This window comes from Anomaloglossus baeobatrachus, chromosome 5 (assembly GCF_048569485.1).
Source record: "Anomaloglossus baeobatrachus isolate aAnoBae1 chromosome 5, aAnoBae1.hap1, whole genome shotgun sequence".
NCBI classification, from domain to species: Eukaryota; Metazoa; Chordata; class Amphibia; order Anura; family Aromobatidae; genus Anomaloglossus; species Anomaloglossus baeobatrachus.
Window position 1 is genome coordinate 335,086,886 of NC_134357.1, and position 20,948 is coordinate 335,107,833.

The window sequence follows — 20,948 nt, forward strand, 5'->3', positions numbered from 1 at the left end:
TTTTGAGGGCATTTTAAGGGATGACATGCAAAAATATATTGCAGAAAATAATATAATAACTGACAGCATGGATTCATGAAAGATAAGTCGTGTCTAACCAATCTGTTGGGGTTCTATGAGGGGGTAAGTGCAAACCTGGATATTAGTAATGCAGCTGATGTGATTTATTTGGACTTTGTTGCCAATGTATGTAAAGTGCTATGGAATTAATAGCGCTATATAAATGAATAAAATTATTATTATTATTACTTTGCAAAGGCATTTGATACTGTACCACATAATAGCCTTATACTAAAGCTCCAGAAGCAAGGACTAGGGGAAACTATATGCAACTGGGTAAGTAATTGGCTAAAAGATAGGAAACAAAGAGTAGTCATAAATGGTACATTCTCTAAATGGGCTATAGTCAGCAGTGGGGTGCCCCAGGGATCTGTGCTAGGACCGATTTCTTTTTTAATCTCTTTATTAATGACCTTGTGGATGGGAATAATAGTAAAGTGTCAGTCTTTGCTGATGACCCCAAACTATGTAGGATATTAAAAACTGACCTGGATAGTACAATATTACAAACACATCTGGATAAGATGTCAGAATGGGCAGATACTTGGCAAATGAGATTTAATGTTGATAAATGTAAAGTAATGCACCTAGGACGGAGTAATCCTATAACTGCTGTGAGGTAGCGGCGTTGCTTGGGCAAAAACGGGAGGCAGTGAGGCAGCAGCGTGTTCACATCAACAGTCTATTTATTGTTGCAGCATAAATAGATCCAATTTCCCACTGTCAAAGTCTCTTCCGGATCACAGCCGGTGCATATAGACAAATTCTTTGCATCAAAATGTCTTGTTACCTTAGGACCCCGTTAACCGCAGGGATCTGTGTAAGGTTCTCCTAGGCTCACACTCTTGGCCTGTGTTCACTCCACACAGAGCCAGCCCAGCTCACACGGCATGTGTTAGCTTCACCAACCCTGGCTCTCAACTGAGACACACCCTGCTGTGCTCTGCATGATTTTAAATGAAAATGCCGGACATGAGGATTGCTACAAAACCTGGACTGGGAGGAGGGATCTGTCTCCCTGTTACCCTTTGTGCTATACTCCCAGTAATAGCTATAGCAAACTCAGAGGGTTTCCAGACACATTCTGGGGGACACCTAGCGGTCTTCAAATATTACCCCTGTCACTGCCTCACATATCCCCCCCCTCAGTTCAAACGGGCGGGGTTGAACTTTTGCCAACATACAGGGACCTCTGGACAGGGCATCCGCATTGCCCTGCAACCTACCAGCCCGGTGTTCCACAGAAAAGTGAAAGTTCTGCAAGGAGAGAAACCACCTGGTGACTCTAGCATTTCTCTCCTTAGCATTCCTCATCCAGACCAAAGGGGAGTGGTCCGTCACCAGGCGAAAGTGTCGCCCCAGCAGGTAGTAGCGTAGGGATTCCAGAGCCCATTTTATGGCCAGGCACTCCTTCTCCACTATGCTATAGTTCTTCTCTGCCGGGGTGAGTTTTCTACTCAAATAGGTGACCGGGTGCTCTTCTCCATCTACCTCCTGGGACAGAACCGCACCCAGACCCTCCTCAGAGGCATCTGCCTGTACTATAAACTCCTTTTGAAAGACAGGGTTGACAAGGACAGGCTGACCACATAGGACAACCTTTAGCGCCTGAAAGGCTTCCTCTGCTTGTGTATTCCAGTGGACCATAACCGACTTCTTCCCCTTTAAGAGATCAGTCAAAGGCGCCGACCTTCCAGCAAAATTGGGTATGAATCGTCGGTAATACCCCATTATACCCAGAAAGGCTCTTACCTGTTTTGTGGTAAGGGGACGAGGCCAGTTTTGAATGGCTTCGATTTTGTTTACTTGTGGCTTGATAACCCCTTGGCCTATCACATACCCCAAGTAACGGGCTTCTTTGAGACCCATAGCACATTTGCTTGGATTCGCCGTCAGACCATCAGCTCTGAGCGAATCCACTACCGCTTGTACCTGAGATAAGTGGGTGCTCCAGTCACTGCTATAGATGATGATGTCATCCAAATATGCGGAGGCATATGGTTGATGGGGTTCTAACACTATGTCCATTAATCTCTGAAACGTGGCCGGAGCCCCATGTAAACCAAATGGCAAGACGACATAGTGATAGAGCCCCCCTGGCGTGACAAAAGCGGTCTTTTCTTTTGCCGCCTCTGCTGTAACCTTTAGTGAGATCGAGAGTCGTGAAGTACTGGGCCCGTCCCAGTCTCTCTATCAGCTCGTCGACCCTGGGCATGGGATACATATCAAACTTCGATACTTCATTTAACTTTCGGAAGTCATTACAGAATCTTAAAGAACCGTCTGGTTTCGGGATCAGCACAATGGGACTGGCCCATTCGCTCGTGGATTTTTCAATAACCCCTAGTTGGAGCATCTTTTTTACCTCCTCCGCAATGGCTTGCCTATGAGCCTCTGGTACCCGGTATGGCCTCAGGCGTACCCTTACTTGAGGCTCGGTGACAATATCATGGTGGATTACGGTTGTTCGGCCGGGTAGGCTTGAGAACACATCCATATTCCGCTGCACTAATCTCCGAGACTCCTGTCTCTGCTGTTTTGAGAGAGAATCCCCTATCCTCACTCCCAATTCATCATCAGGGGACTCCTCCTTTGTTGTTGTCAAGGCACCTGAAAAGGTTAGGTCCAACGTTACGTCAGCCACCATACATTCCCTGTCTTTCCACGCCTTCAGCAGGTTTACATGGTAGATTTGCTCTGGTTTTCTTCTACCTGGCTGATACACCTTATAGTTTACTTCCCCCACTTTCTCCCGGATCTCATAGGGACCTTGCCATTTGGCTAAGAACTTACTTTCTGCAGTAGGTATTAGGACTAAGACACGATCTCCTGGTTTAAAGACCTGATGGAGGCCTTTCTATTATACTGAGTACTTTGGGCTGCCTGAGCATCCAGCAAATGCTCTTTAGCAATGGGCATTATTGCCGTGATACGATCCTGCATACCCATAACGTATTCCACTGTGCTTTTGTGAGGGGTGGGCTCCTGTTCCCAAGTTTCCTTAACTATATCCAGCAGTCCCCGCGGATGTCTGCCATACAGTAACTCAAATGGCGAGAACCCGGTGGAAGATTGTGGGACCTCGCGGATAGCGAACATTAAATAGGGCAATAACATGTCCCAATCTTTCCCCTCTTTGGAGACCACCTTTTTCAACATAGCCTTTAGAGTTTTATTAAAACGTTCCACTAGACCATCAGTCTGGGGATGGTACACTGACGTGCGTAGCTGCTTGATCTGGAGGAGTTTGCACAGTTCCTTTGTAATTTTAGGCATAAAGGGAGTGCCCTGATCGGTCAGGATTTCTTTGGGTAACCCCACGCGACAGAACATAGCAAACAACTCCCGAGCAATAAGCCTCGCCGAGGTGTGACGTAGTGGAATGGCCTCCGGATAACGTGTCGCGTAATCCATCACTACCAGGATGTGCTGGTGACCACGGGCTGATTTTACAATGGGTCCGATCAGATCCATAGCAATCCGCTCAAAAGGCACCTCTATAATGGGTAAAGGTATCCGAGGACTACGGAAACGGTGCGTTGGTGCGGTCAACTGACAAACTGGGCAGGACTCACAGAACCTCTTAATTTCTGCGCAGACCCCTGGCCAGTAAAACCGCTGAAACATGCATTCCCGCGTTTTCTCTTCACCTAGGTGCCCACTCATCAGGTGGTTATGAGCCAATTCCAAGGTCTGACGCCGGTACGGCTGAGGGACCACCAACTGTTCCACTATTTCCCCCCCGGATTGTATCAACCCGATAGAGCAACTCTCGCTTTAGAGCCATGTAGGGAGTTTCCAGCCTGGCACCAGGCCGCTGGGGTACCCCATCAATTACCTGTACATTTCCACGTCCAGGAGCCAATGTGGGGTCCCGGAGCTGTGCTGTTCCGAAATTATCTGGAGACATGTTCAACTCCGGGATTGCCTTGGGTGGCTCAACCTCTCCTGCCATTACCTCTAGGGGGAACCTGGCAGGGTTACACTCTGTCCCTATACTGGTGACCCCTACGGCAGGTATCCCTGAGTCGGGATCGTCCGGCTCAGGGCCTGGTTCAATCATACACCTCGGAGGGCTAGGTCGCCTCCTACATAATGTCCAGAACAGGGGCAAGTCTCTTCCCAAAATAACAGCATATGGAAGTCTTTTCATCACCCCCACTTCATGTTGAACCTCTCCACACGAGGTAGCAATGGTGACCCTTTCCATAGGGTATTCACGTAGGTCTCCATGAATACAAAGTACCCCTACTTTATGTCCCGTAGGGTTTTCCCTGGAGACCAAGGAGGCATGTACAAGAGTCACTACACTTCCTGAGTCCAACAAAGCCTCTGCTGTATAGGCATTAACACGTACTTTGCAGAGATGGGGCTCCTCCCCCATAGTAACAGTGCTTACGGTACAAACAGTATGGGCATAAATTGATACCCGGCGAGCGTACCGGCAGTCCATGGGTTCTGATGTGAGTGGGCACTGTGCCATCACATGCCCGAGCTGATGGCACCGCCAGCACATAACAGCAGAGGTGTCCCTGTTTCAGGTGTCTGACTTTGGGGAACCGGGACTCCTGCTGACCTTAGTCTGGGGTTTACTCTCTGCCAGGGCTGAAGACGGGGCAGCACCCGAGGAGGGACGGGAGTCTTTTACCAACTGTGAAGGGGGCGTAACCCTACGGAGTGCCCGCCGTGAAGCAGAGTCCCGGACCAACTCCTGGGTAGCTGTGTAGCGTTCCACCAAATTCACTAGCTGGTCTAGGGTACCGGGGTCCCCCTGTCCCACCCACCGTTGAATGGGGGCTGGCAAAGTCTGCACAAACCGTTCAATCACCACCCGCTCAATCATCTGTCCGGGGTTCAAGGTCTCCGGCTGCAGCCATTTTTTTACAAGGTCCAGTAAGACATGGGCCTGTGAGCGTGCAGGTTTTCCCTCCTCAAAGGACCACTGATTCACTCATTGGGCCCGGAGATAAGTGTTAACCTCCATTCGTGCAAGGATCTCACCTTTCAGTGTGCCATAGTCCTTGGCATCCTCCGTGCTGAGATCCAGGTAGGCTTTTTGGGGTTCACCTACCAAGAACGGGGCCACGACATCAGTCCAACGGTCGATAGACAATTTCTCTCGCTCAGCGGTCCTCTCAAACACGGAGAGAAAGGCTTCTGGGTCATCCTCTGCACTCATCCTCGTAAGTGCTGCCCTTACTCTGTCCTGGGCCGCAGGAAGGACTGGATGACCTGGAGTTACCGCTGGGAGCGCTTCTCGCAGAGCAGAAAGCTGCTTAGCCAACAAGCTGTTTGTCTCCTGTTGCTGAATGAACGCCCGCTGGAGCTGGACATTGGTTTGTTGCTGCTGAGCATTAGCCTGGGCCAGCTGCTTTACAAGATCCTCCATAGTGGCTGCAACGCCTGTAAGCTTCGTGGACCCACCGATCCACCACAAACAGTGAGTAAAAAAAAAAAATTCCTTTTTTTTTCCGGGTAAGTACCTCTTAGGCCATTGCCCTTAGCAACCAGGCTGCCATGCCCGCATTCTCCACCATAATGTGAGGTAGCGGCGTTGCTTGGGCAAAAACGTGAGGCAGCAGCGTGTTCACACCAACAGTCTATTTATTGTTGCAGCATAAATAGATCCAATTTCCCACTGTCAAAGTCTCTTCCGGATCACAGCCGGTGCATATAGACAAATTCTTTGCATCAAAATGTCTTGTTAACTTGGGACCCCGTTAACCGCAGGGATCTGTGTAAGGTTCTCCTAGGCTCACACTCTTGGCCTGTGTTCACTCCACACAGAGCCAGCCCAGCTCACACGGCATGTGTTAGCTTCACCAAGCCTGGCTCTCAACTGAGACACACCCTGCTGTGCTCTGCATGATTTTAAATGAAAATGCCGGACATGAGGATTGCTACAAAACCTGGACTGGGAGGAGGGATCTGTCTCCCTGTTACCCTTTGTGCTATACTCCCAGTAATAGCTATAGCAAACTCAGAGGGTTTCCAGACACATTCTGGGGGACACATAGCGGTCTTCAAATATTACCCCTGTCACTGCCTCACACTGCGTATACATTAAATGGAAGTAAACTCGGGACTACAGAACAGGAGAAGGACTTGGGTATTCTCATTACAAATAAGCTGAGCAGCAGCACTCAATGTCAAGCAGCAGCTGCTAAAGCAAACAAGATTTTAGGGTGTATAAAAAGAGAGATTAGATCCCGTGATCCCAACGTATTGTTGCCTCTCTATAAATCACTTGTAAGGCCACATCTGGAATATGGGATCCAGTTTTGAGCTCCACATTTTAAAAAGGACATTCCGAAGTTAGATCAGTCCAAAGGCAGGCAACTAGACTACTAGAAGGAATGGAAGGCCTCCCATATGATGACAGGTTGAAAAAGTTAGATATGTTTAGGTTAGAAAAAAGACGTCTCAGAGGAGATCTCATTGATATGTATAAATACATGTGTGGTCAATATAAAGGACTGGCATATAACTTATTCCTTCCAAAGACAATACTAAGGACCAGGGGGCACTCCCTGCAAGTGGAAGAAAAGCGATTCCGACAGCTAAATATTAAAGGGTTCTTTACAGTTAGAGCAGTCAAACTGTGCAATGCCCTACCACAAGAGGTAGTAATGGCAGACACTATAACAGCTTTTAAAAAAGGGCTGGATGATTTCCTCAGTACACAAAACATTGTTGGTTATAAATGATTTAGTGACCAAATGTAGAACTGGTGGAGGAAGGTTGAACTAGATGGACCTAGGTCTTTTTTCAACCTAAGTAACTATGTAACTATGAGAATTAGATAAAATGGCATCCTGATGTGATTCAAACTGTAGGCTGTTCTACTTGCGTGTCAACTTAAGTTGCAGACTGAAGATATACAACTCTCAAAACCTGTGTGTCAACTCAAAAGAGCTGTATCACACATACCTCAGACAGCAGCAGGCGGTGATGTGTAAAGAAATATTTTAACCCATGTTGTGCTTGACAAAGAGATCTCCAGCTTCCTCCCCTCCGTCATTCTCACAGCTTTATAGGAGTGGTTGGAGACGGACTGTGTCCAACTGGAGAACAAATAAACATTGAGGAGAATTAATCTGGAGATGACCCCCATTGCAATCATTTTTCCAACAAAATTTACAAAACCATTTTTTTTGAGGGGCCACCTCACATTTAAAGTGACTTTGAGAGAACTACTATTGAAACCAGCAGTTTGCATACACTATCTAAAAAAAACACATATGCATGTTTTTCTCACTATCTGACATGAAATCAGAAGAAACGTTTCCTGTTTTAGGTCAATTAGGAACCAAAATTATTTATATTTGCCAAATGCCAGAATATTAAGAGAGAGAGAATGTTTTAATGCATTTGTGTCTTTTTAGATAATGTATGTTAACTTCTGGTTTCAACTGTATGTGACAGAAAATACCCAAAAGTGACACCATTCTAAAAACTGCACCCCTCAATCTGCTCAAAACTACATTTAAGAAGTTTATTAACCCTTTAAGTGCTTCACATGAATTAAAGGAATATGGAAGGAAAAAAAAATGAAAATTTTACTTTTTTTCCAACAAAAATTTTACTTTAGCTCAAAATTTAACATTTTCACAAGGGTAATGAAGAAATGCACCATAGAATTTATTGTGCAATTTCTTTCAAGTACACCGATACCACATATGTTTTGGAAAAGTACTGTGTTGGGCGCATGGCAGGGCTTGGAAGGGAAGGAGTACCATTTGATTTTTGGAGCGCAAAATCGCCTGGAATAGATAACGGATGCCATGTCGCATTTGCCCAGCCCCCTATGTACCTACACCATGTTCCAAATTATTATGAAAATTATATTTTTCTCTGATTTTCCTAAATGGTCGGTGCAAATGACAGTCAGTCTAATAAAAGTCATCATCCATTAGAGTATACATCGAATTTTATTGAAGAAACCTCCCAATGATAACAGTATAATCTTCAAAATTTAAAAAAACTCAAAATGCACTGTTCCAAATTATTAGGCACAGTAGAGTTTCTAAACATTTTATGTGTTTTAAAGAACTGAAAATGTTCATTTGTGGAATTTGCAGCATTAGGAGGTCAGATTCACTGAAATAAAAAGCTATTTAAATCCAAAACATCCTAACAGGCCAAGTTATATGTTAACATAGGAACCCTTCTTTGATATCACCTTCACAATTCTTGCATCCATTGAACTTGTGAGTTTTTGGAGAATTTCTGCTTGAATTTCTTTGTATGATGTCAGAATAGCCTCCCAGAGCTGCTGTTTTAATGTGAACTGCCTCCCACCCTCATAGATATTTTGCTTGATGATACTCCAAAGGTTCTCTATAGGGTTGAGGTCAGGGGAAGATGGTGGCCACACGATGAGTTTATCTCCTTTTATGCCCATAGCAGCCAATGGCACAGAGGTATTCTTTGCATCATGAGATGGTGCATTGTCATGCATGAAGATTATTTTACTTCTGAAGGCACGTTTCTGCTTGTTGTACCATGGAAGAAAGTTGTCAGTCAAAAACAATATATACTTTACAAAGGTCATTTTTACACCTTCAGGAAACCTAAAGGGGCCTACCAGATGTCTCCTCATGACTCCAGCCCAAAACATGACTCCTCCACCTCCTTGCTGACGTTGCAGCTTTGTTGGGACATGGTGGCCATCCACCAACCATCCACTACTCCATCCATCTGGACCATCCAGGGTTGCTCGACACTCATCAGTAAACAAGACTGTTTGAAAATTAGTCTTCATGTATGTCTGGACCCACTGCAACCGTTTCTGCTTATGAGCACTGGTTAGGGGTGGCCGAATAGTAGGTTTATGCACCACAGCAAGCCTTTGAAGGATCCTACCCCTTGAGGTTCGAGGGACTCCAGAGGCACCAGGAGCTTAAAATATCTGTTTGCTGATTTGTAATGGCTTTTTAGCAGCTGCTCTCTTAATCCAATGGACTTGCCTGGCAGAAACCTTCCTCATTCTGCCTTTATCAGCACGAATATGTATGTGCTCTGAATCAGCCACAAATCTCTTCACAGTACAGTATGTGTACAGTTCAGTACAATGATTACGCTTACGTTTTCGTGAAATATCTAATGTTTTCATCCCTTGTCCAAGGCATTGCGCTATTTGATGCTTCTCGGTAGCAGAGAGATCCTTTTTCTTTCTCGTTACTTGAAAACTGTGGCCTGCTTAATATTGTGGAACATCCAGTTTTCCTTTTATTGGGCTCACCTTGCAAACTAATTATCACAGGTATCTGAGATTGATTTCCGTGATCCAAAGAACCCTGAGACACAATACCATCAATGAGTTTAACTGAAGAAAAAAAATAAATAAATAATCGCTACGACACTTAAATCCAATTTGCATAATAATTTGGAACAAAGTGTAAACTGTGGAAATACTCCACAATTGACCCCATTTTGAAAACAAGACTCCTCAAGAAATGTATCTAGATGTTTGGTGAGCACTTTGATGCCCAGGAGCTTCACAGAATCTTATAATATTGAGCAGTGAAAATAAAAAACTCAATTTTTAACCACAAAAATATTGCCTTTGTTTCAATTTTCTTATTTTCACAAGGGTAACAGGAGAAAATGCAACATACAATTTGTTGTGCGATTTCCCAATTTTTGTGGTAAAAAAAAGTACTGTTTGGTCGCTCGGCAGGGCTTGTAAAGAAAGGAGCATCATTTTAACTATTGGAGTGAAAATACAGCTGGAATCGATAGTAGACACCATGTTGTGTTTGCTGAGCCCCTTCTATGACTAAAAAGTGGAAATCCCCCTCAAGTGACCCCATTTTGGAAACTAGATCCCTCAAGGAATTCATCTAGATGTATAGTAAGCACCTTGAACCCCCAGGTGCTTCACAGAATTATAAAATTCTAAATTATAAAACATTGAGCCATGAAAATAAAAAATCACATCTTTTCCACAAAAATGTTGTTTTAGCCCCAAATCTTTTATTTTCACAAAGGTAATAGGAGAAAATACACCTTACAATTTGTTCTAAAATTTCTCCTGAGTACATGGATACCCCATATATGGTGGAAAGCTAATGTTTGGGTTCACAGCAGGGCTTGGAAGGGAAGGAGTACCATTTTGGCTGGAATAGATTACAGATACCATGTTACATTTGAAGAGCCCTGACATGCCAAATCATCAGAGAATTCATTTAAGGAATTAATACGCATTTTTAACCCTCAGGCAATTCAAAGAATTGTATAACATTGTTTGAGTAAGTGAAAATGACCAATTTTTTCCACTAAAATGTTGCTTTGGCCCCAAGTTTTCAATTTTCAAGAGTGGTAATGGAAAAAACATACACTATAGTTTGTTATGCAATTTCTCCTGAATACACCAATACACCATATGTGGTCGAAAAATACTTTTATGGTAGAGTACACAGCTCAGAAGCAAAGTCGCGCCATATTATAGTACAGATTTTGCTGAAATGGTTTGAGGGTGACATGTCACCTTGGCAGAGCCCTGAATTACCAGGACAGCAGACCTCCCCCCCCCATAAGTGACCCCATTCTACAATTTACATCTTTCAATTAATTAATTTAGGGGTACAAGATCATATTGACATCACAGGTGTGTGACAGGATTTTAAACCATTTAGTGGTGAAGAAAAAATTATACAGTGTCATGCAAATGTTTGGGCACCCCTAGTCAAAATTACTGTTATTGTGAACAGTTAAAGAAAACCAACCAGCAGGATTTTCATATATAAAGTAAAGCCAGCGCTATATTGGCTCTAGAATGCTGAATGTAAGCATATCTTTTGTTCTGAGATTGGAGGTTTTATTTCTGAAATATGTGCAAGTAAAGTTACAGAAATGTACTGCTATTTGATTAAAAGTAGCTACAGAATATCTAATTGGTGGGTCGGGTTTTGCTATCTATTCCCACCTTTTGGCTGCTGCCTGACCTTGGTAGATGCTTGACTGTGTGGGCTCTTTCCAGGTATGTCATTTCTGTCACGTGATAGGGGCATGTTCGAAATGCAGCCCATACAGTCTAACATCTACCAAGGCCAGACAGCAGGACCTCACAGGCCACTGTACCGGAGTGACCCCGTGGTCATTATTCGGCCCTGGATCACAATGGAGACCATCAGCACAACATGATTGCGATGACGTTGAGCAATCAAAGCAAAGCGGGAGCTCCCTCTATAAGTAAGATTGATACCTCTGTCATTGGCATCAGAGGGGCCAGCACCGATTGTGGGCGTTACTGCATGGTGTCAGCTATGACTTACAGCTGACACCAGCTGATTATTTCCCTGGCTCTGCGCGTGACCCGGTGCAATTGTACCACTGTACACATATGCCGGTTTGCAGGAACGCATTTCTCACAGCATTATACATGTACGGCAGATGTCCTGAAGGGATTAAACAAGTGTTCACTAAGCCAACTTGTTCAACTTGTAACAGCAACATACATAAATCCACAGTGTATGAGGACCTTTAGGCAATGGGAGTCACTGATCACAAGATAGGTGAATAGACACTGAACAGGTCAAGGCTTGTAGCAAATGGAAATACTGTAAACAGTGATTGACCACTGGAAGTGGCATCGTATGTGAGCTATAAAGTGATTTCTGAAAATCTTTTTATTAGGTCAATAATCTGGATACAGAAGAAAAGAACTGGCCTACAACCAACAAACAGTGCAATATTTCACCTTCCTTCCCAGTGCCACATTCATGCCTGAACATAGTGCTGCAACCCTGCCCTGGTCGCTAACTAGCACCTCAGGGGCGTACATATAAATCATGGGGTCCCATATCAGAAGTTCTAATAACCCCTCAGAAAAAAATAAAATATTCAACAGGGTCAAAAAAGGGCACGTCTCACAACTTTGAAGCCCTTCTAAAATATTTTTCCTCCTATTTAAGCCCTTAGATTCCCCAGTTCATTGCTGCCATGGTTTGATGCCAACAAACGTGCCTCTTACACACAGTATGATACCCACTCCACACAGTGCGCCAACTATGACCCCCCCCCTCCACACAGGCCGCCATACAGTATAATGGCTCCAAGACAACCCTCCACACTGTATGATGGCCCTCACTAGCCCTCCAAACAGTATAATTGCCCCCACACAGCCCTGCAAACAGCATAATGGTCCCTGTGACGGGGTATGCGACAGAGCAGTAAGGGACGCCAGGCCAAGGAACAATCCAAAGGGCTTTATTGGAACCATAAAGATAAAGCACCAAACATAAATATAAATCCTTAAAGTCTGCAAGGAGTCCACAACAAAACAAAAGATCCAGGGTCGCCTCACGGTATTCCAACGCCAGGGAAAATATGGCAATGGTCCTTATATGAGTTCCTTGAGTCCAACAGGGTGAACAAGAAAACAATCCCACGTGGCCTCTGATCTCCAATCTGTGACAGTCCATACACAGGCTCTAGGATCCAGCCTCAGCTATAAATCCTAGTCCTTCTCTAGCCGAGATCCAACTAACTGAACTAACATGGGTCTCATTGTTCTCTCCTGGGATAAGCCCCTAAGGTGGGCCCACCTCCCCCTGGACATTTGATACATGAATGGACTTTAGACGTCCAGGCTCTGTTCTGTCTACCAAGTTGTGGATTGGAGGAGTCCCATGCTGAGAAGAACAAACAATCTCCCAGCAGAAGCAGTACAAAGGAGGGACAGACTATTACACCATGAGCACAAGTGGGGGAGGGACACGCTGTTACAACCCCTTCCCCCCGTCAATTTGTGTACGGACTAGTGACCTCAACAGGTCGCTTGTCAAGTACACGTAAACATGCCGACCCTGACTCAGGGCTCCTCTTGAGTGGACAATCCATCATTGAATTGGCTGGAGGTACTCACAGATATCTTCCAAGAGCGAGTGTGACCCTTGATTATGGCTTTGGGCAAAACAATGCATAATCAGTGTGATGAGCGGCCTTCCTGCAGACAGACATTTTCCTAGGCAATGATGTGGGAGATATACAATGCCAATTTGTGGGTGCAGGAAGCAGAGTTTAAGTGAAGGAGGACACAAACTGGAGCCAAACATTCAACCCTACATCTTCACCATACACTAAAGAACCTGGAGCCAACACCCAAAATACAGATGGATTGTCCAGGCAAGAGGAGCCCTGAGTCCATACACAGTCTCTAGGATCCAGCCTCAGCTATAAATCCTAGTCCTTCTCCAGCCGAGATACAACTAACTGAACTAACATGGGTATCATTGTTCTTCTCTCCTTGGATCAGCCCCTAAGGTGGGCCCACCTCCCCCTGGACATTTGATACATGAATGGACTTTAGACGTCCTGGCTCTGTTCTGTCTACCAAGTTGTGGATTGGATCAGTCCCATGCTGAAAAGAACAAACAATCTCCCAGTAGAAACAGTACAAAGGAGGGACAGACAATTACACCATGAGCACAAGCGGGGGAGGGACACGCTGTTACAGTCCCCACTAGCCCTACAAACCGTATAAACCCATCATAGCTCTCCAAACAGTATAATAGGCCTGCAAACAGTATAATGGCTCAACACATATCACATATATCAGTGCCAGAGTCAATGGTCACTGGCTTCCATTGCTTCCCAGTGATCATTTCACAAATCAGCTGCAACTGCTATGTGTCACAACCTATTTGACCCTGCTGCTGCAGAGCTGTCAGCTGTTCCCGAGGCTTGGCCTATGGGAGGAGTTTTTTTCCCGTGCCTCATTTAAATGATCACGGCGCCTTATCTAGGGGTCATCTCCGGTAATCTGGTGCCAGTTATAGTTATGCTCCGCAGCGTGAAAGCTGGTCCCTGTAAGAACCTGATCCTGCCTGTCCTCCCTGTTCTTCCGTTCTCCTGACTGTTTACGTCCTGCCTGTCTTCCGTTCTCTTGATTGTGTCCTTCCTCCCAGACTCCCGACCTATTTTCTCCAGCTCCGTCTATGTCACTCCTCTCCCTGTGTTTCCCCACCGTTATCTGCTCTCCCGGCTCCCAACCATGGCTTGTCATTGACTCTGGTTTCTGCGCCCCTTTGGTCTTTGACATTCTCTCTAGGATTCTGACTCTACTTCCGTTGACTCAGTCTCCGTCCTACCCCTGGTATCACATTTTCTCTTGGCACTGACCCCAGCTTGTACGACTATTCCCTTTCATCCACTGGGTGAGCACTTCACCTAGTGGATGCTTTACGGCCCCTGCACTTCCCTGTGCTCCAGCTCCCCCTGCTGGTGCTTTACGCTATGTTAACCCTCCTGTGAAGTTCAGCTACAAACAGAACTCGAAAACCACGATATATATATATATATAGTCCAACTTGCTATTCAACCAGTTCTACGCCTGAGTGGTGATCATTTAGCATCAGGGCGAGACTTTGTGGGTCGGGTGTTGTTTATCTATTCCTCCCCAGTTGCTTTCCTTCCCCTTAGTTAAATTTTGCGCCACGGATTCTGCCATTATCCCTATGGCCGGCGTGCATGTGTACCTCCCCGCGGCCTCGGCTGCGACCGCCGAGCCGCTCGGATCCGTGCTCGTTCTGCGGTCGGTGGCTCGAGCCTCTCACGGACCCGGGGGTCACTTCGCTCTGTAAGGGAGGCTGGCGCTACACGCGGGGGATGCGGGGATTTCGGGTGTCGGGGTGATTGCTCGTGACGCCACCCACGGGTTGTGGTGATGGTGGACACCACCGCTGCGGTAGAGGTGAGGGACTCCCGGGAGCGGTGTCAGGGCACAGCTTTGGTGTTAACCCCTCCGTGGGTAGGGGTGGTGTGTCCCGGGGCCCGGTTGCGGGGAGTTAGTGCAGGGCGCAATGGTGCGGCGCGGTGCCGGATGGCACTGTTGTACTCACGATTAAGTCACACAGAGTCACTGGTAAACCAAACGTGGTGATAGACGGGAGGCCCGCAGCCGGCTGCAGTCCACTAGACGGGCTGGCAGAGTCCACCTTTCTCCTGCACCTAAGTGTAAGTGGACCACGGTGCCTAAGCACGGGTGGTCCGCTCCCCGGCGGGTGTGTCGAAGGAGCTCCTTTGCCCGCAAGTGCTGGCCCTTGAATCTCTGGCCTCTGGCGGTGGCTACTATCCGGTAGGGTTGGGCTGTTGCCTTCAATAGGGACTTTGGTGGGAAAGAAGCCCGGGAGGTCCAGATCCTCAATCAGTGAATTTGACTATGGTGGTGGCCTACGGCCTTGTCAGGGTCTGAGTACACGTCCTGGTGCTTCGGTATACTGTTGGCTCCCCGATTCGGTTCCGGTGGGCTCCAACCATGTCCCGGTCCCTACGGTTCCACCGGTCGTGTTCCCGGTCTCCTGCAGGCGGCCCCTGCCGTCTGCCTGCCTGACTGTTTGGGGGGTCCTAGGCTCCAACCCAGGCCCCGCGCAGAACTGCACTTCACTCCACTAGTCCTCAATTGTACTCTCCTTTCTCTGCACTGGGCCGAACTCAACTCTCTGTGTTTTCCTGCCTCAGGCCAGCAGACTCCTCGGTGGGCTTGTCTTTCCGCTTGACTCCGCCCACCTGGTGTGCCTGTCCAACACTGAGGGAGGCAATCAGGTCTTTGTGGTTGACGGGTGTTACCTGCCTAGTGTGGGGGTGTGTGTGTGGTGTAGTGACCTGTGACCCCTGGGGTGTCCAGGGCGTCACATATGCAGTGCTATGTTCATGCTGTTGAATCCTTTACTAAAATGGTGCTTGAGTGAGCACATGCACATACTACAAACTCTGGCGCCATCTGTGAATGTCATCTGAAAAAACCTAGTGACTGGTGATATCCACAAAGACAGTATCTTCAATAAAATGGTGCCAGAGTTCGCGGTATGTGCACACGCTGACTTGGGTGCCATTTTATTCAAGAATTCAACTACATCATGAACATAGCACTGCACACGCCCAGCCAAATTGTTCGATCCCGGCTTTAGACAGAAGAATGCCTTCAGCGTTATATAGTGAATATTGTGGTATTGCTGTATCTAGTAAAAATGATTGGACAATCGTAAATCCACGTCCCCATAGCTGATAATAAATGAAGTAAAAATAAGATTGTTTTAAATAACATAGAAAATATATATATAAAAGACATATCTACCCCCCCTCCCTTTTTCCCATTAAAAATAAAGAAATTTCAAAAATAAACATATTTGGTATGGTCATGACCCAAAACGTCCAGTCTATCAAAATATAAACTTATTGAAACCAAATGGTAAACGCCCCTCCAAAAAAAATTAAAATGCAGTTTTTTGCTTTCTGCACGTCTAAAAAAAAAACAAAACAAAACAATATGGCTATGTGCGCACCTTGCGTTTTTACCTGCGTTTCCGCAGTGTTTTGAACTGCAGCGTTTTCATGCCAAAATGCATGCTTTTTGATTTTCACGCAAAGTCTATGGGAAATAGGGATTTCTTGTGCGCACTTTGCTGTTCTAAACGCTGCGTTTAATATGCACAATTTAGGGCAAAAACAGCGTTTAAAGAAGCAACATGTCAATTGTTTTTGCCATTTAGGCAGCGTTTTGCTAACATTAGAGTCAATGAGAAGTTTCAAAACGCAATCTACATCAAAATCCTAGCGTTTTACGTGCTTTTTGGATGCAGAAAACATGCGTTTTTGACAAATTAAATGCATGCGTTTTAGACATTATATTAAAGGCATGATATGTCCCTTTACACACACACATAGTCCACAATTAAAATTATGAAAAACATTAATTTAATGTTATTTTATACATAAATATTAACAACCAGTTATCATTTTAACAAAATCTGCTATTTTGCTTCTGATTTTAATCTTGATATTTGTTATAATTTTTTTCCCATTTTTTCATAGTGTTTGAATGTTAAAACTTTATTTAGTAGTGTATTTGTCATCAAAACACATTTGACTTTAAGCAATGAAAAAGCATGAAAATCGCGGTAAAAACAGGGTAAAAATGCAAGCGTATCTATAGCGTTTTTGTGGTAAAAAACAAATTTGACAAAGACAATTTCTGCCAGAGGATGCGTTTAGAACTGCAAGAAACTCAACGCAAAGTGCACACATAGCCTAAAGCACAATCAAACTGTTGTGTGTGTGTGTGTGTGTGTGTGTGTGTGTGTGTATATGTATATATATATATGTATGTATATATATATATATATATATATATATATATATATATATATATATATATATATATATATTTCAAAATCATAACAATACAAAATATCAACTCTATTTGCAAAAAAAAAAAAATGATGCAAAATTGCAACTCTGCAAAAAACAAGCCCTCATACAAAACTATGGACAGAAGATTAAAAAGGTTATGGGTCTCAGAATAAGGCAACAGAAACACATTTTTTTTCACTGATTTCCAATTTTTTGAAAAAAACTGAATGTTTGGTATCATAATTGTAGTGACCTAAAGAATCAAGTTTCTAAGTTATCTTTATTGTGCAATGAATAGCGTAAAAACAAAACCCAAAAGAATCAATGCCTGAATTGTGTTTTTAGGCAGTTTTTTCATTTTTTTAGTATATTATATGGTAAAATGAACGGTGTTATTCAAAAAGTACAGTTGATCCTGCAAAAAACAAGCCCTCATGGCTATGTTGCCAGAAAAAAAATAGTTATGGCTCTTGGAAGAAAGGGAGGACAAAACAAAATATGCCTTTGTCGTTAAAGAAAAATAAACAATTTCATATCGTAATAATGGATTAAGAAAACTAGAAAAGGGTGTTTTACATGCTGCGACATTTCTAACGATATATCGTCGGGGTCACGGTGTTTGTGACGCACATCCGGCGTCATTAGCGACATCGCAGCATGTAACACCTCTGAGCGACCTAAAACGATCGCAAAAGAGGTAAAAATCGTTGGTATTGGAGAGGTCGTTCCAACACCAAAAATCGTTGACAGGTGAGTAGCGAGGTTGTTTGTCGTTCCTGTGGCAGCACAAATCGCTATGTGTGACATCGCAGGAATGAGGAAACTCACCGTACCTGTGTCCTGCCGGCAATGAGGAAGGAAGCAGGTGGGCGGGATGTTTGGCCCGCTCATCTCCGCCCCTCCTCTGCTATTGGGCGGCCACTTAGTGACGCCGCTATGACGCCGAACGAACTGACCCCATAGAAAGGAGGCGGTTTGCTGGTCACAGCGACGTCGCTAGGCAGGTAAGTCCTTGTGATGGGTGTAACCGATGTTGTGCACCACGGGCAGCGATTTTCCCGTGTCGCACAACCGACAGGGGCGGGTACACTCGCTAGCGATATCGGTACCGATATTGCAGCGTGTAAAGTACCCTTAAGGCTAAGGGTGGTCTACAAGCAAAGTGTTCCTTCCTAAACCAGTCCATTTAAACAATGATATAGAGAAGTTCTTATCAATAATGCTAGTACATTAATACATATTTTCTTCATCATAAAATGTATCCATGTGAGCTCTTCTTTTTTTTTTTTTTTTTTTTTAATTAAACAATAAGAATCATAATCTTTTTTGCTTTTAATTGGACTCATAGAAGTTGATAAATCTTTTGCCTAGTCCTTTTTGTTCAAATAAATAACTTGATGTTCTCGTTGATTTAAAAAGTAAAAGACTAATTTTCCATAATAATAAACATAGCCCACCCAGAGTATGGGAAACTGATACATCAAAAGTTACTAAAACTTTGCCATAAATAACAGTAGACATCAGCCTCGGGCACAAGCATTTAGAACAAATTTAAAGCCTTGTAAGTGACATTTTGGACTTGGTCCATGGTGTAATGTGTGCACGTATACATATCATTAATGCCATTATTTTGTATTCATCATGAGGCAAAATATCTAATTGATTTTTATCATGGCCTCTAAAGTGACTGAGAGAAGCCGTGACTGTGCTGTCCATATCCCATTTCCGTGGAGGAATTAGTCCACTGGATAACGGAAAGAATAATCTGGTGTATAAAACTTAAAGCACTACACCGCTGGAGTTGTAGCACTAATGTTTGTTCTTTGCCCCTAGTAATATATTTTACAGCTGCAGCCTTCTTCTGTTCTCAACTCCGCTTCGGTCATCTGCAGTTTGTGACTTGTTGAATCGCTCCAGTCTTTGAGGTCAATTCTCGGTGTAAAGGTTGCTTTACACGCTGCGATCTCGCTAGCGAGCGTACCCACCCCCGTCTGTTGTGCGTCACGGGCAAATCGCTGCCCGTGGCGCTCAACATCGCTTACACCCATCACACGGACTTGCATTCCCTGCAACGTCGCTGTGGCCGGTGAACCGCCTCCTTTCTAAGGGGGCGGTTCGTGCAACGTCACAGCAACGTCACACGGCAGCCGTCCAATAGAAGCGGAGGGGCGGAGATGAGCGGAACGAACATCCCGCCCACTTCCTTCCTTCTACATTGCGGGCGGCCGCAGGTACGAGATTGTTCCTCGTTCCTGCGGTGTCACATATAGCGTTTTGTGCTGCCGCAGGAACGACAAACAACCTCGCTACTGTCCAGACAATGATTTTTGGTAAATGAACGACGTATCACAGACTAGCGATTTTTGCCTCTTTTGCGATCGTTTAAGGTTGTTCATAGGTTTTACACGCTGCGATGTCACTAACGATGCCGGATGTGCGTCACAAACACCGTGACCCTGACGATATATATCGTTAGCGATGTTGCAGCGTGTAAATAGCCCTTTAGTCTATGAGAGCAAGAACAAGGCCTTCATAGACTTACATTGAGAGCTTGTGATAATTAGCTCTGACTCCCGCCCAATCAGGAGCTGTGGTCACAAGGTGGCGAAGCGGGACTGGAGCGGCATCGGGAAGAGCAGAAGATGGTGGTTGGTTGGTGGATGGTAACAATTAGCTCTGACTTCCACCAAATCAATAGCTGTGGTCACAAGGTGGCGAAGCAGGACAGGAGTGGCACCAGGGAAAGCAGACGATGGTGGATGGTGAAAAATAGCTCTGACTTCCGCCCAATCAGAAGCTGTAGTCACAAGGTGGTGAAGTGGGACTGGAGCGGCACCGGGGCGAGCAGAAAATGGTGGTTGGTGGATGGTGACAAATAGCTCTGACTTCCGCCCAATCAGCAGCTCTGGTCACAAGGTGGCGAAGCAGGACTGGAGTGGTATCAGGGAGAGCAGAAGATAGTGGTTGGCAAGTATATTACTAGGGACAGGGATCAGACTCCATTGGTGCAATGAAAAAGAGATGCTGGAATGCTTTAAATAGTCATTGTACTTTTAATCAACATTTTTTTGTATTTGGGGGTCTGCGTAGATGGTTGCTAGCAAAAAAGAGTGTATGGGCACCTTAACCTAAGTTACAGACTCCTTATCAGGCATTCAAAAAGTGTATGGCTTGTACGGTATAATATGTATCCCCAATGAGGTATTGTGTCAGGAAAACCCTTGCTGTGACCCAGGCTGCTATGTGGCGCACAACTGATGTTTATTTTGTGCTAACAACAACTTTACATTTTGTATTTCTACTTTATTAGAGTTTAGTGGATAATCCCGAGTGCCTTGTAAGTCCCGCACCCTGTAATTGTGATAAATTGCACAGCCTGCTGCTTGTAGCTGAGGTTTCCTAAAAAAAAAATTGTGAAAATGTCCTGAATTTATGTGACAAGCATGAAAACAATTCCATACCTCATTGGTAGTTATAATATGACAAATTGCATCATTATGCCCCACTTATCGTGCTCTTATGACAAACTCTGTGTTGCTATGGTAATTTGACAGACATAGTGGGGGACATCTGAAATGGTTCTCTCATATAGGTGCCTTGAGACCACAGTAAAAAAGTTAACATAAACTAATGGAAGTATAGGCATGTTATTTATCTTTACTATATGTTTCATGTGTCCTTTAATACATCAAAGGTTTGTGAAACCTAACAAATTAAGTGGGTCGTCCATCTTTGGGGAGACTTTTTTTCTT